At 45.8% G+C, this 14,114-nt stretch overlaps 1 protein-coding gene across 1 annotated transcript in view; it reads left to right on the forward strand.

Annotated features, from left to right (window-relative positions):
* Positions 1–406: 406 nt before the first annotated feature.
* The window catches only part of LOC138488653 (ras-related protein Rab-5B-like), a 565,143-nt gene continuing 551,435 nt past the window's right edge, over positions 407–14,114 (forward strand). The window contains exon 1 of the mRNA XM_069615820.1: positions 407–665. The gene's annotated coding sequence lies outside the window, so the exon portion shown is untranslated. The remainder of the gene's footprint in view (positions 666–14,114) is intronic.

The raw sequence follows: 14,114 nt of genomic DNA on the forward strand, positions 1-14,114 counted from the left end.
AAATAAATGTAATTTCCCGCTTCCCTATGGAAATCTGGTGGTTTGCAGGAACGTTCAAGGTATCTCGGAAGAAAATGCTAATTGTAGTTGCAGCCAGCCAAGAGCACACTGATTGCAGCTGTTCCTGCAGCCTGGCAGCCAGAGCCTCGCCCAAACAAGACGAAGTTTGACCTTCAGGATCTCGAAGAAACGTTCCCGGTATTAAAAATAAAATGCCCACCCCAACCACTACAAGCCAAAGGCATTCAGCGCACTTGCACCGGCAGCCGCAGCCTTCCCGCTTCCGAATCCCGCTGCATGTCGAGCACTGACAGTGCACCGGAAGCTGGAACCGCTTCATTGCTCCGGCGGAAATCACAGGGATGACATCAGAGACCACTTGAGGAAGAGTGGGCGGGCCGTTGCTATGGTCCTTTTCTCGGATGGGAACTAGTCGCTACCGATGGGAACTAGACACTACCTTCTTGCGATCTCTTTCCAGCTTGCTCACGTACAGAAGCAGGACGTAACGTGCAACTCATGTGACGGGGAGGAGGCGGGGCGTTGGTGTGGTCCGTTTCTCTGATGGGAACTAGACACCACGGTGAACTGACAGCCCATTGCTGTGAGCTCTGGAGCAGTGGTCTGAGGATTTTGAGTGCAGGATCAGTGGGAGAGGACTCCAGGTAAGACCGCCCTGGAGAGAAGCTCAGTGGGCTTGATGGACGGACCGATAAGAGGTTGGACTGGGTAGAGAATGGACCATCTGGGGCTCTGGTGCTGCATTGAGAAGTAGGGCACAAAAGCAGCTCGGTCGTCGTGAATTGGAAGAGAAATGTGAAGGGACCATGGGAATTAAAGACGACTTGGCGAAAAGACGTCCAAACTGGTTAAAAGGGGTAGAGCCTATTGTAGACTTTGGGAGATAGAGGGTCCTTTGTGAGGTGAGTAGGCGAAGTGATCGCTCTTGAGGTGAAGGAGGGAGGAATGTGAAAGGGCTGTTGGGATTGTAGTGTCTTCTACATGGGGCACATGTGCCCTTGTGAGTGTGGGGAAATTGGATTGCTGCATATTGTGAATTGTGGGCAGGATTATTGTGTTTGGGGGAAGAAATGGGCAAATTGCCATTCTGAGCTGCGGAGATAAAGGAATTTGGTGGGTATCACCACAGGGGGAAAGGCTCTTGCGATTTGATGGCATCTTGTCTAAGGACCTTTCGGGTGACTTCGATATGAGCTTTTTGCGAGAGATGGCCATTCGCAAGGGATCTTTGTAAGTGAATAGGATGATTACGTTGTGAGTGGGAGCTACAGTGAATGGGACTCTTGGTCATGAGAGAGCAATTCTGACATTTTGTAAGGATAAATGGTTACATCTCATTTTAATGGGGAGGTAGTAAATTGAGCTGGATGAATTGGTGTTGGATTTGAATACACTTTTATGATTTGGACCAGTGTAAATATCGTAGAGGTGGCAGAATTTCCCATTGGAAATGTAAAGGAGATGCGGGGAGGGTGACCATTCGTTTTTGTGAAGTCCCTCGCTCATAGGCAAGGCACGAGCGGCGGTTAACGGCCTTGATATTGGCTACGCACAAAATACACGGACACTTGTGATGTTCAATACTTGCACTGCGCTGCTTCCGATGTGCATGCTTATTTTTTCTTCTTCCTTCTTCTCCCCCTCCTCACACCACGAGGGGCGGGATCCACCTCCCATTAAGTGTTGTCCAGAAGGGCATAACACTACATTCCTCCAAAACGTGCATTTATACACACATTTCGGTGATGCGTGGCATGGGGTCTCAGACATGTCTGTCACAGTGGCCCCTCCTCCTGGTGGTGGACTCCATTGAGTAGATACCCTTGCAGTCGTAATGGTGGTCGAGGCCGTTCTCTCAGCACATAGCGAGATCCTCGCCCTCTCTCTTGGAGTTCATCATCTTCGGCTTGTGAGGCATTAGGACTGGGGGTTTCATGTGTCAGGGCATTGTCCATATTGGCCATTTCTTCTCCTGAGACTTCCTCTCAGGGGGCTAGCGACTCATCGCTCCTTGGGGTTTCAGCCACTCTTTCCACATCATCAGAGGTACTTTGTGGAAGTGTGATATGTTTCGGGTGACAACCTCTTGTCCCCGGGCCACTGTCACCATGCTATAGTCAGTCTCCACAATGGTCCAGGGGTGTGAGTCATATGACATTGTCATTTTCTAGGGTGGAGACTGGTATTTATTTTTTTCTAGCACAGTGTCTCTTGTTTGGAGCTCTCTGTGTAGTGCCCGGCAGGCACGGCTCTCCTTTTCATTGTGCTCCCTCTGGGTTCTCTCTACTTGCTCCATGTCCATCTCTGGCACCACCCAATTCGGGTGGAGGGAAAGTTCTGCCTGAATTGGCACTCCGAACATCAGCGGCGTGGGGCTTATTCGAGTGGCAGTGTGAGGGGTCTGCCGGTCATAGGAAACAGTATACTGTTGGTAGCCACGGCTGTTCATCCTTGGCGATTTCATATTGCCCTGTACAATGATCCCATGAACCTCTCAACATGCCCATTGGCCTGTGGCCAGCATGGGGTGATTTTATGGTGACGTATGTTGAGGTTCTCTAGAAAATGTGCAACTCCCGACTATTGAATGGGGGTCAGTTGTCACTCTTCGTTTTACTTGGCAGGCCGTGAACTGTGGACTTCTCGGGTTCTACCTACTGGGTACCTGCTGAATTGGTCTACAACTACCAGTAAACAGCTTTCATTGGCCACTGTGCAAAAGTCCACACTGGTCGACTCTTTTCGCTTCTGGGCGTGCTGGCTACAGGTTCTGGGGCCATTTGCCATTTCAGAGTATTGACATTCTACACAGGTCTCAATGTGGGCCAGGACCCTGTTGAATCTTGGGCATCCAGATTTGTGATTTTAGGTACGCCTGGGTCTTCACTACCCCCCGATGCCCTTCATGTGCCAAGCGGAGAACCCGTTCCTCCAGCACTTTGAGTTGTACGGTGCAGTGTCCTTTTAGAATGACGCCTTCGGTTGAGATGGTTAACTCATTTAGAATCCTGAATAGGGCTTGCAGGTTTCTTGCGCTGCTGCAGTGCAGTGTATTATGGCTGATGGGAAGTTCTTCCTGTCTCCTGACTATATTGTTAGTTTAACTCGCTGCAGACATGAGTCTTTCGCCGTTTCTTCTACTATTTCTGGTAAGGTGGTTGTTTTCGGGCAGGCACACGCCACTACATGGCACACGTGTTCTTCAGTCTCTTGCACTTGTTCTCGCTCCTGTTGTTGTGTTTCTGGTTGTGGCGTCCCAGGACAAATAGTCTGCAGAGTTATCTCCTCCTGACTGGTGTATGACTACTATGTCAAAAGGCTGCAGTTGTAACATCACTTTTCCAATCAGGCTGGTGGGTGCTGTGCTGATCCCTTGAATACCAGGATCAAAGGTTTGTGGTCAGTGAATATTTTGGCTGGCTGACCCAGGAGGTACACATGAAAATACCAGCACCCCCATAATATTGCCAGGGCTTCCTTCTCAATATGTGCAGAATTGTTTTGTTTTGGTGAGCGCTGTGCTGGCGATGGGGCATATGGTGCCTTCTTGGTCTACTTTGGTTAAGACAACTCCCAGGCCTACGAGGCTGGCATTCACCAATAATTTGGTGTTCCGTTCAATGTTGAAGAACACCATTTTCGCTTTTCTTGTTAGTGAGTCTTTGATCTGTTGAAATGCCTTTCTTTGTTCTTCTAGAATGAACCTGGCACAGTACGTGGCCATGCCCATGAACCTTCTGACTTTGGAGGCTGATGTAGGTTCTTGGGTTCCTTTTAATGTCTGCGACTTTGCCAAGATCAGGCAACGCCTCTTCGAGGAAATACATAGCCAAAAAAGGGGAGTCCACTCTTTCCGAATTCGCACTTCTCGACGTGCAGTGTCAGACCTGATTCTTCCAGTCATTGTAATACGGCTCCTAGCCAGGCATTGACTTCTTGTGGCGTCTTCCTGTAGACAAGATGTCATCACTGACATTGGCCGTACCTGCTAAATCGTGTAGCACTCTCCGGATCTCATTCTGTAATACCTCGGCCACTAAGGATATTTTCCAAAATTCAGTCTGCAATACCTCCGGTGGATGAGATGGGACAAGGACGTTGTGATTTATCTTGATTCATGGTCTAGGTGTATCTGGTGGTACCCAGAGCATACGTCCAGTTTACTAAACACTGTTGCTCCTGTCAGATCCACGATCAGTTTGTCAATGGTTGGTGTTATGCGGCGTTCACGGCCCATCGCCACATTTGGTAGTCTCATATCTATTTATTTTAAAAAAAAAATGTATTCGTTGTTTTGGTCGCGAGTAACTCGAGACCTTTCAACTTAACAATACAAATCAACTAAAAACAATATTTAGCAAGTAACACAATAAAATTGTGAAATCAGTATTATCTTCATCTTATGATATTAAAGATTAGATTGCATATCAAGTCTTCAAGCTATTCGGACTTCAGGCATCAGGAAACATAAATCAGAAAAAAGAAAGCAAAGAAATTTACAATTATTTCGACGGTATATGCTTTGCTAGTTTCAGTTGATGGAGATAATTTACAACAGCATATCTCACTGCCTTACGTTTGGTGTAGAATAGCAATTCCCATAGCTTCTCTGATGTTAAAACCTGCTGTTCTACGAATAACTGCTTAAAGTGAATACAACGGAGTGATAACAATTCTTCACATTCAGTACATAAGTGTTTAAGAGCCTCTGCGTAGAGCTTACAAAATCGACACTGCAAAGCAATGCCATCATTCCTACGTCTGTTCAGAACATAATTTGTTAACCATAGGTTCATCCTGAATCTCATAAAGCCATCTCGCTGTTGTGAGTTGGGAGCCTTTACCATGTAATTTGCCACCTTGTTATAACGTTTCAGTTCATGTGGGTATTCCAAGTAATTTTTATAATTTGCACAGGCCAGGTGAGTGTTTATCCAGTCTACTTCCCAGATTTTTGTTTTCGCTCTATTAGGATTCTCCCTTAACAAAACTTCATCCACCTGTGCCTTTTTCATAATTGCCTGAATTTTCAAATGCCATGCTTTTGGAAAATTATCTCCTGAGTTCAATAGGTACATTGAGATAGTATTGATAATTCCTTTCGTCCCTTGGTTCAATAAACATTTGTGATACAAGGCACATAATTTCCATTTGTAAATTGCATAGACTGATATTAGGCCCAATTCATATCTCAATAGTGGTAGTGGTTGAGAATTCTGTAAACTTAAGACCTGCTTCCAAAATTGACCCTCTTCAGAGCCCAATAACAATAGGGCATTATTTTGTAGGGTCTCTGCTCCATACAAAATGACGGGAACAACTTTTAACTTAAAGTATGTGATTATCGGCAAGATGGAGAATTTACAATATCTGGTCTTAATTAAGCGTGCTTGTGATATTGCCATTTGTAACTTAAGTACACCTAGTTTGTTGTATTGATCATGTGCACTGTGATTAGATATAATCATGTCTAAATATACATAAGCATTTACAACTGCAATTTGAGAATTTTGCAATGGCCAATAAAGCCGGGCGAGTCTTTGCTTGGTTGTTCCAAATTGAATTATATTTGTCTTGGTAATATTAATAGTTATGCCGTTATCTTTAGTATATTGATCCGAGGCACCCAATAATTTCCGCAGACCTTTGGGGGCATGTGACATTAACACCCTGTCGTCAGCATATAATAGCCAATGAATTTGAATCCCCCCCCAATTTTGGAGAGTCAGTAATCAGTTTGACAAAATATTGATGAATATCAGAGATGAAAAAATTGAATAAAACTGACGCCAGAAGGCATCCCTGTTTCAAGACTCTTGCCGTTTTGATCGGGGCAGTTAACAACCCACCTTTAGTCAATCTGATTTGGATCGTAGTATCTGTATACAATTGGATAATCCATTTAAAAATTTCCCATGGGCACTTAGCTTCAACAAGTTTTTTTATATAGGAGCTCTCTGGGGACTGCATCAAAAGCCATTTTGAAATCAATAAAAGCCAAATACAGCTGTTGTTGTTGCTGCTGGGCTTTGTAGATAAGGCTTGTAAGAGTGATAATGTTGACTGCAGTACCAGTGCCCTTTAAGAACCTTGTCTGGAATGGATCTCGAAGATTCTTGTCATCTAGCCATATATTAAAGGCCTTCAATAGTAACCTGGCAAACAATTTACCCGGGCAGTCTAATAATGCTATTGGTCTGTAGGAGCTGGGATTCTCGCGATCACCCTTTTTTAAAAATGGGAAGTATGATAGATTTTTTCCAGGTCTCTGGTATAAAGCCAGATGTAAAGACTTGCACAAAGATGCGATGTAGAATACCTGCCCACTCACTGACATGCATTTTTAACATAACGTTATGCAGGCCATCGGGCCCGGCTGCGCGGGATGAACTTAGTTTTGCAATACAGATCCTTATATCATCAATATCAAATGGAAACCTACCAGCAGTTGTGTCCAAATGGAGACTTAGTCGCATATTGGGGAAAGGTGAAAGATATACATTTCGAAAATACATTTGCCATGTCTCCGCTGCTATCGAATTAGTTTGGGTAACACTTTGCGATCTATCCGAGGTGTTATTAAGCAAGGCCCAAATGCCAGCTGTCGACTTAGTTATTTGTTTCAGCATGGCCGCCCCTTCCAATTCATATTGCTTTGCTCTTCTCGTTTTGAGCCATTTTTTATATTGCTGCTTTAATGATCTTATTTTGCTTGCAGACTCAATTTTATTTGACTTTATGAGCTGCCGAGTTTGACGTCTTAACTCAGCTTTTTGGATCTTAATTTCCAAGTCAAAAGAATGAATATGTTGATGCTTAATTAAGTTGTTACCACTGACAATTCGTCTGAACATCTGCATGGCCAATGTGTATTCTTTTTCCCCCAAATCCGACCTTTGATACATTTCTTTGAGATTATGATCTAGGCTTCGTAGTTTCTCTTGGGTCCATCTTAATCTATTACCCCCATTGTTGACTACGACATCTGATATATTTGTATTCTTCCACAATATTAGATGGGACATCCTGATTTGCAGTGATAACTTTAATTTGTTGTGGTCACTTAAATCAGTCTGTATAAGTTCCAGGTTTTCGACACAGTTGTTGGCTTTTACATTGATGTAGACATAATCTATTATGGCCTGCTGTGCGCCTCTTTGCCAGGTGGCTTGGGTGGGGGTATCTCCCCTCACATTACCATTCAGCATCAAAAAGTTGCGCTCTGCCATAATTGTGGACCAAATCAGCTCATCACCTACTAGTTCTGACCCTCCATCTGTAATTAGGTGAAGGTTAAGATCACTTAATATTATGATGTGTGACAGTCCAGTCTCTAGGGCTAGGAAATCCAATATTTTCGCCAGTTGGTCAAAAAAGACCTCTGACTTTAGCGTGGAGGAGCACCAATAAATATTCACAATTACTATGTTGTTTTACCTGTTAGATAATTTAACCACTTGGAATGTTGGAGAAGGGGATTGATAGCTTTTCAATTGGAAGCCATTTTTTTTCTTGACCGCCAATAGTAGGGCTCCTTTGGGCCTACCTAAAGGACCTTTCTTGGCAGCTGTAAAAACAATGACATGCGAGTCCCAAATGGGGGGTAGTAGGAGCCAGGTTTCCTGGAGGGCTAGGATATCGGTGTCTATCAGATCACCAGTAGATGTTGAATTAAGGTGTCGGTGCCCTCTAGTATTCCAGGAAACCAAACTTAAGGTTTTCATATCTGTGCATAGTTATGCAAACCTTACATGATCTTGAAAGCCTGGCTGAGGTGGACTATTCAGAGTTGAAGTAGAAATCCGAGTCATATGGCCTTGCAGTACTGGGGGATCAGTTAAGGTTTCTTGTATTAAACTGAACCCCATGTCAAACAATGCCATTCGGGCTTGCCAAAGAGTCTCGGCCACCAAGGATGATCGAATGTATAACCGGGCCGAGGACAGATCAGTGTGATCCGTGAATTCAATCTGCTCAATATCCCCCGATGGTATGGCAGATAATGCTGGAATTTCCGCACATATATTAAGGACACTAGACCGGTTCAAGTCATATGTTTTGAATGGCGTGTCTCGGCACTTGATAATGAAACGATGACGAATTTGTTCTTTCTTTTCCTTATTCTGAGCAGTTCGTTCTCTTGTTTGATTTAACAAACTTGGTGAAGACTGGGCCCACCGCTCCTGACGACTAAGAGAAGCTAATTGAGGACCCTTTAGCAAGGGTTTGAGTGAAGGGAACCCTTTATCTGTTACAATATTTTGATTTATAGTCTTTGACTGCTGCACAAAGGCTTCAATAGAAGTTTTAATCTCATCCCGGATCTCTTGTCGTGAGACTGGCACCTGATGTGGAGTTGGGGTCGACCTCTGTGTCGTCTGCTGGCTTTGATTTTGAACTGGGTTAGCTTCAGCGTTCAATGCGAAATACAACTCAACTGAGGACCTAATCTCTTCCTGTAAACTCTTTGCGGGATTGTCAGTGTTCTGAAGAGCTTTGGTGTTTACTGTACTCTGTACTAAGAGCTGATTCATATTTATATTTTGCACAGGATTAGATTTTGAGTTATTGGCTGGGGCCTGAAGAGCTGATGTTATTGGTAGTTGTGATTCATACTGCTCGTCTATTGGCATTTGTGCTGACAGGCTTGGTCAGAGCTTTAAGTATGACTCAATAGAACTTTGGATCTGATTCTGGATCGCAACCAAGTTAGACATACCCTGAGTAGTGGATTCCAATTCCTGGGGTTCCCTTGTGGTTGTCGCCGTCACTGCGGAGGTCATTGGTACGATAACCTGTGGTAAGCTTATCTGCGCGGCTCTCTGATTTTCAAGGCTTTCCACCATCTGCGCCAGATCATCTAATGGTTTATGTTGGAATATATGAACCATGCTCTGTTGAGCCTCCTGCATTTGATTGGTGGAGTCAGAGGAGATTGGACACGCCTCTGCAGGGGAGGTATCCATTAGATTTTTCCGTTTGGACCTTGTAGATGGTTTTGGATCAGATATCTGTGATTTGGCCCTCAACATTTTTCGTTTTTTAATTGGTCGTAAACTGCTGGATTTGGTTGCTACCGAGGTGAATACATCAAACACGTTTGTAGAGGCTGGGACTTGAGAAGGCCGGTATTTCTTAGATTGAGTTTTAGGCGTCAAGGTGGTGACATCTGGGGGAAAGGTCGAGGTCATGTCAGAGACAGCTGAACTAATTTCTGGTGTCTCCAAGGGATTAAACTCAAATTGGTCTCCTTCATGCCATTAACAACTTGTTCTGCGGGCTCATCATTCGGAGGCATTGGCACGGTGGCAGTATAATCAGTTTCTACTGTTTGTGTAAAAATTGATTGTGGCAGTTTGTCATTATCCAAATACGAAGATTGTGGAACCCCTTTGAGCTGAGAATCGAGGTTTGGCATTTTTTGAAATACCTGCTCGATATATGTAGTTTGCTTGGAAATTTTCAGATCCAAGGCCCTGTATAATTTTGCAATGGCCAATAGAGCTGTATTTATGGCCGCTAAGGTGTTATTCAAGGCTGGAGCCTCCGGAAAGGAACTCCTCTCTTTATAAATGGGGTTCAGAAAAAAATCAGAAACTCGTGCCCCCTGATCAAATCGAGGTTGTCTCGGCGTGGGGGCTATAAACGAGACTGATTCATCAATGGGTGGCTTTGCATTATTTATGGCCGGGGTTATTGAGTCTATTATTGCTTTTTCTCCCTGGGACAATACAGGTGATAAGGTTTCAATATTATTACTGGAGCAATTTTTATTACTTGCTTCCAGTTGAATTAAATGACCCGTGTTTGAACAAATATATTGCACTTCTTTGGCTTCTTCGTCAGTTTTACTTGTGATGTTCATGAACTCAAAATCCTCCTCTACAATTTCTCCTACCATTGTCAAGTGGGCATAAGCTTGCCCCAATTTCTGTTGGGCCCCAACAGAACATGATGTAGGTTGATGCATTTTATCTCCTGATAAATCAGATGACACGGCATGCATGTCATCAGGGAGACAAGCAGCCATTATCGTTGTAGCCGTAGGGGCACCATTTACACTACTTCTGACGTTAGTCGACTCGTAGTCACCCCTTTGTGCTGACACAGAGATCCTGCTATCAGCGGGCTGTTCTACGGGACATGCTATCTCTAGGCCTAATTGGGTAGTGTAAAGTGTCTGTCCAGTGCAAGAATTATTCTCTCTCTTTGGGATGATCTTGTATCGTCCCCCACTGAGAGTGAGCGCTTGCAGGTTGTGCGTCCAGCACTAGGTAACAGAGTCGTAAGGCGACTCTGATAAAGTATTTTTCTAGAGGCAATATTGTCACTCAACCCATCCAGTTTTGCTCGCAATTCTGAGATGGGTGGCATGCTGGTAGTCAAAGTATAATGTATCATTCAAAAAATAATAATTTGCAATAAAAATAAATAAATTAAAATAAATATATAAACAACAGCACTTTGATAAATAACTAACTAAATAAATAAATCAGGCAATGGTCCCAACAGCACCCACCTTCGTGCTAAGGGAGCGGGTCAGAAAACCCGACCAAGATATTGCAATTGCGCCCGGCGACCTGCAAACAGTACTTATTTGTACTTGCTGGTGCGCGGCGTGGGGGCGCCGGGAAATGAGGTTAAATGGAGGCTGGGGGGGAGGGCTGTCTCACGTTAGTAGTGGGCGGAGTCTCGCTCTCCCTCACGTGAGGAACCTTGAAAGTAAGAAAAAGAAAAACAGAAAATAAAATTAAAATAAAGGTAGGTATTCGGCACCAGGCCTGGGGAGCAGTCCTGATATGAAATGTCATAGGGGGCCAAAAGTCACCTCCTATTTCCGATGAACGAGGTCAAGCAGGCTCAGTGCGACTGCGTAAGACATCCTTCTGGGGTTTGCAGTTCCAAGCACCACACCGCTTCGGAGGAAATCAGCTGGTTAGATCCACTGCACTTCGACTGCGTATCCGATAGCAAGACGAACAACAGCAAACAGTACTTATCTATACAAATGCGTACAGCATTTGGTTGTTTGGGTTTTTGTGTTACAACCATGGGGGATACCAATGGGGTGGGGCCAGAAGTCTTCTCAATGATCCCCATGTTTTCCAGTTTCTCTAACTCGACTTCTGCAGCTTCTCGCAGGTATAAGGGGACGCAGCGGTGCCTTACTACTCTAGTCAGTCTTGTTAATGTGGAGCTTGACCGTCTGTCCCTTCAGGCTTCCGATCCCTTGGAACAACTTGGCAAGTTTTCCTAACAGTCTGTCAATTTCAGGTGGGTTGATGCTGAATGCAAAGTGTATCAGTTAGATTCTTTCAGCCTTCCTACAGCTCATGAGTGTTTTCATTCCCACGTCGACTACATATATGCGGGTCCTGGAGGTGGTTCCGTTATGGGTCCGGTCTGACCGGAATGATCCTACTACAGGCAGAGGCTTTTTGCATCCGTAGGAAAATAGATGCACTTTCTTGTCCTGGAGCTGAGGTAACAGTTTCAGTTCTTCAAATTTCCCCCAAGGCATTACATTTACTGTTGCTCCAGTGTCTATCACCACCTTCGTGGGGATCCCATCAGCTAGAATCAGACGGGTTGGCTGGGCGTTTTTCTTCTTGCTGTGAGTCTTCTTACCTGGTTTAATGGCTGAGATCATGTGGTCTTGCTCACTGTGTTTCTTGGGCTGTCTTCCTGGTCTTTCAGGCAATGATTCCTCTTCCGATGCTTCTTCCTCTTCACTGTTGCTGAATTGTCTCTGATCCGCTGCTACGGCTCTCACTTCCCCTTTGTCTCGTCTTTTGTACGTGTTGGTGCTTGATCGCCCTGTTTCCTTCCGAGGTGGTGGGTTAAGGCAGACTGCTGCAAAATGGTTGAGTCATTGGTATTTTCAGAATGAGGCTCCCAGCGATGGACAGGGCTCCCCTCTGTACAATGTGCCTCCACACCATTTGCAGGATTCATGCTGTCTTTCTTGCCAACGTGGCAGCATATTGGCAGTTCTTCTCCCTTCGGGCCTGGATTTGATGACTGCAATGTTTTCTTCTTCTTTGGAGTTGTCAAGCAGCAGTCTACCCATGGCCACTTCCATTGCTGTGACTTGCTCGTCAGTGTGTTCTCTTTGTCCACCCATTGCCTTCAGAGCTGCCAGAAGCACGGAAACTGCTCTCCTGAAGATCCGTGAGGACCTGCTCTCAAACCTTGACTCTAACACTCCTTGTGTTCTCATTTTGCTCGACCTCTCTTCTGCCTTTGACACTGTCAACCACACCATCCTGCTCAACCGTCTCCGTGATAACCTAGGTATCACTGGTCAGGCTCTGGCGTGGCTGACCTCCTTCCTCTCCAATCGATCCTCCCAGGTCCAACTGGGTTCCTTCCTCTCTGACATCTTTTTCTCTACCTGTGGTGTCCCCCCAGGGATCTAACCTCTCCCCCTGGTTGTTCAACCAGTATCTGGCACTTCTTGCTCACCGCATCGCCGCTCTCTGTCCCAACTTTCAGTGCTACGCGGATGATACCCAGCTCATTTTCAGGCTACCCTCGGCCTCCTCTTCCCCTTCCCTTATCTCTGACTGTCTTTCTGCTATCCAGGAATGGTGTGCCGCCAACGACCTCTGCCTTAATGCCAGTAAGACTGAGATTCTACTCGTCGGCACACCCACTCCCTCCTTCCCTGCAGCTCTCTGGCCGGCCTCCCTTGGCCCTCTTCCTGCTCCTACCTGCAAGGCAAAAAACCTTGGGGTCATCTTCGACTCCACACTCTCTTTCTCTCCTCACATCTGACGTCTCTAAGAAGTCACACTACCGCCTACACCTCCTCAGAGGTATCCTTCATTTCCTCTCCTTCCCCCAGAAGCTCACTGTCTCCAGAGCCCTGGTTCTCTCGAAGCTGGACTACTGTAACAGCCTCTACCTAAATCTTCCTGCCTCTACTCTTCGCTCTTTGCAACTCATCCAGAACAGGACTGCGAGACTTGTCCTTGGCCTCAAGCCCAGGGACCGTATCTCTCCAGGACTGAAATCACTAGACTGGCTCCCAGTGGCTGCGAGGATTAAGTTCAAAACCCTCTGCATTGTCCACAAGGCCTTCTGGGGCCTTGGGCCAAAATACCTTCAACTCTCTCTTCCTAAGTATCTTCCTTCTCGAGCTCTTTGCTCATCCACCTCCGACTACCTCAGGGTCAGCCGCTTCTCCAAGCAACCAGTTGGGGGTAGATCTCTCTCCGCAGCAGGGGCCTCCCTCTGGAACAGCCTTCCTGCCTCCCTGAAACTTGAGGAGAACCATCTCCGGTTCTGGAAGCACCTCAAAACCTTCCTCTTTGCCTCCGCTTTCTCTCCCTCTCTCCCCTGCTAAAAACACTGAACCTGCACTGAATCTGCAAACTGGCCACTCGCCGATCTCGGTCCTTGGCCCAGCCACTCTTCCCTGCACTGCCTACCTGCACTACGGGACTGTCTCTGTTTCCTACAGCCCCTTCTCCCGGCACTTACCTTGCACTTGCCACCAGCTGGCCCTATTATTTATCTTGTATTCTACTAACCATGTACTGCACTTTCCCCTCTCCCCTTGCACTTTTCCCATTCCCCTCTACCCTTGCACTTGCGCTATCTGAATGACACCTGGCCTAGTAGGATCGTTATCTGTCTCCCCTTGTTCCCCCCGCCCCCGCCTCGTCGCGCCTTGAAACACTTGTGTATAGGCGCGTTACAAATGCCATATCATCATCATATTGCTAGGATCAGCTCTAGCGGTAGGTTCTTCTCTGATAGGATTGCCCTCTGCAACTTCTCAGACGATATCCCATTAATGATTTGCTGACGTACTGCGAAGTCATCGTCCAGGAACTCGCATCCCAGGACCATCTCTCTGATGGGGGTGCAAAAATCTATTTTCTCTCCAGGTCTTTGCCGGGCCATGCTCAGCTGGAAATGTTCGTGATCTGGTTTCAATTCCAGTTTGAACTTCCCATTCGGGGCTGCCTTCGCTGCTTCATAGTCGTTGGCTTGCCCTCTGTTAGGTAGGGCGTTGAATAGTCTCAGTGCTAGTGTGCAAATGTTGGGCATTAGTAGCGTTCGCTGCTCCTCCGCTTCTCTGATTT

Source organism: Ambystoma mexicanum, chromosome 9 (genome assembly GCF_040938575.1).
Source record: "Ambystoma mexicanum isolate Mex_15411 chromosome 9, UKY_AmexF1_1, whole genome shotgun sequence".
NCBI lineage: Eukaryota > Metazoa > Chordata > Amphibia > Caudata > Ambystomatidae > Ambystoma > Ambystoma mexicanum.